The sequence below is a fragment of the Corapipo altera genome, unplaced genomic scaffold (genome assembly GCF_003945725.1).
Source record: "Corapipo altera isolate COAL_440 unplaced genomic scaffold, ASM394572v1 145, whole genome shotgun sequence".
NCBI classification, from domain to species: domain Eukaryota; kingdom Metazoa; phylum Chordata; class Aves; order Passeriformes; family Pipridae; genus Corapipo; species Corapipo altera.
This window is the reverse complement of record NW_020885078.1, coordinates 200,403-202,886: the sequence shown is the minus strand read 5'-3', so window position 1 is coordinate 202,886 and position 2,484 is coordinate 200,403.

The following is a 2,484-nucleotide window of genomic DNA, read 5'->3' as shown; positions in this document are numbered from 1 at the left end:
AGAAGCAGATTTGTGGCAGGGCTGCTGAGCACTGAGCTCTTAACTGCAGCACTGTTTTCATAGAACACTGCCTGCTAGAGGAACAGTTATCATACCCTAGTATGTCATAAGAGAGCAGAATCACCACTAAGTGGTGAAATTCAGCATCTGTCATAGGCCTAGAAGATGATCTACTCCACCTTGTTATCTAGAGAGAAACGAGGACCTTGAAGAGCCTGTTTTCTTCACTGCCTGTAGAAGGAGGCATGTTGCCTGGTCCAAACACTGACGTTAACATCACAGAGATTTGGATTGAGATACTTACTGCCCATCTTCACAGGCAGCATCCAGTTTCCTCAACATAACCACTGAATTTCATTTTGGATCCTCCAGGGTGTCCTCCTCAGCCTCCAGCTGCAGCTCTAGCGAGGTGCTGGTTTCCCTTAGGTCTGAGACACTTCAAGCTGTCCTACACTGATAACTCACACATCCTAGAGCATCCAAGCAACACCAGATGCCTTCCCATACATGTCCAAGTTGGCTCTAGTCACTACAGCCTGTGAAGTGATTCATCTTTCTGATGACTCGTCCTCTGAACACTGAGATGAAGACTGTGCCCCTGGTCGGGGTTATTTCGCGTGTTACACAGAGTCGGACAGAAGCTTTGCTGCTGCCTTGTTCAAGGTGCTTTCGCGGTTTTTCACTGCTCTTCCTTTTCCTTTTGGACTGCAGTAAAATGTTGATCGTTTGGACATCTTTGGTCATCATGATTTTTTCTGTCAGTGTTTTGAACTGTCAGTGTGGCACACAAAAACTGTGAGAGGGTTTAAGCTAAATATTGTGTCTTCCAGGTGCTGGATGTCAGTATTGATGATGTATTGAGGTTGATTGCGTGTTTCTAAAGTGCATAAGAGCACAACTGAAGCATATACTCATTTAGTGAAGATACAGCATTTAGGGTTCTTAGAGAATAACAAGTTTTGGCTGGTTTTCCTTGGCAACAGAATTACTAAGGAAGAATATGCATTACAATTCTATTTCTGAGCAAAAACTGCCTTAAGGCCACAAAACTTGAGGTGTTCATATCTAAACATTTCTGATTTTCAGTCGAGTCCAAAGGATCCATCAATGGCTGGTTGAAGCTGATACGTTCTTCATAGCAATAGATGGGAAAGATCATGGGAAATAATGAAGACAAATATTGAAATCCAGATCTTTTAGCTGTGAAAATAAAGGAGAAAAGGAGAAACAAAAGTGAAAGAGTGAAATGAAAGCAGTGCAAATGGGGTGGAAACAAAGTTTCTGCACTCAGTGACCAAATCTTTTAATTTCTCAGAATCGGCTTCTCATCCATACAAGAGAGGTTGACTAAACTTAAGTGAAACACAACTATAGAATAGCTACTCAGAAATCTTTTCAGGTTGGTGATGGATACAAATTTAATTCCAGTAATTCCAATCAAATCTGATTTTTATCTGTTTGGTTCTTTTTTCCTACTGCAAGAAATGAATAGTCTCCTAGGTGTAGAGATAGGAGGCAGAGTTTTAGCTGTGTTTATTTCACACCACCCACGTCACAGCAGGGATGTGGTTTTCAGCAGGAAAAGCCAAGAGCCAGAACTCAGCAGTTTGCCATTTTGGCTGGCTTGCCCCAGCGGAGGGACTGCTGCCCATCGACTCCGGCAGATTCGGTCCCTCTGCTGGTCCTCCCTCCTGTTTTCCACATGACTACAGACCTTTTCTGTGCTGCTGAACTGGTAGCCCCAGCGGAGCACAGCCAGGGGAAGCCATAACTGTTGCTGGAGATGGGAAGACACAACTGCTGCTGCTGCTGCTGCCGCCATCGGAGTCGGCATTTCAGCAGCAGAACTCTTTATTCTGGATGAACTATCTCTCCAGGTTTTGTTTTTTCTTCCTGTCTCTCCTTTGTTTCTGGGCTGGAAAACATAAACAGGCTGGAAAAAAACACACTGGGCACTCTCTTCAGGGAGTGTTTTTTTTCGGTTGGTGGTGGATAACCTTTTTGTGGGTAAACCATTCCCTCTTTTGTACAATCTTTTATTATTGTTGTTATGATTCTTGTGGTTTCCTCAGTAAATTGTGATTCCAACTTATAATCTCTCTGAGTATTTTTCCTCTGCTATGGAAAGGGGGCAGCTTGAGTGGGGTTAATTTCCCCCCCGGGTTTTTAAACCAGCACAACCATTAATTGTATTGATTTTTGTAGGCTCATGAAAGAAAGAAAGTAGGAAGCAAGGAAGGATGGAAGTGGAAGAGGAGGGGGGAAAAGGCAAGGGAAAGGGGCTGGTACAACCCGCCCCAGAGGGCAAGGGTAACTCAGGTTCTTGTTAATAGATCCCTTGGGGTGGATTAGAGTGAAGTAACACTGAATGATTGGTGTTTCTAAATATATATATATATATATATATATATATATATATATATATATATACTGGGGGGTTGTTTTAGAAAAAATTGGCTGCAAAGGAAAGCAGATTTTGGTTAT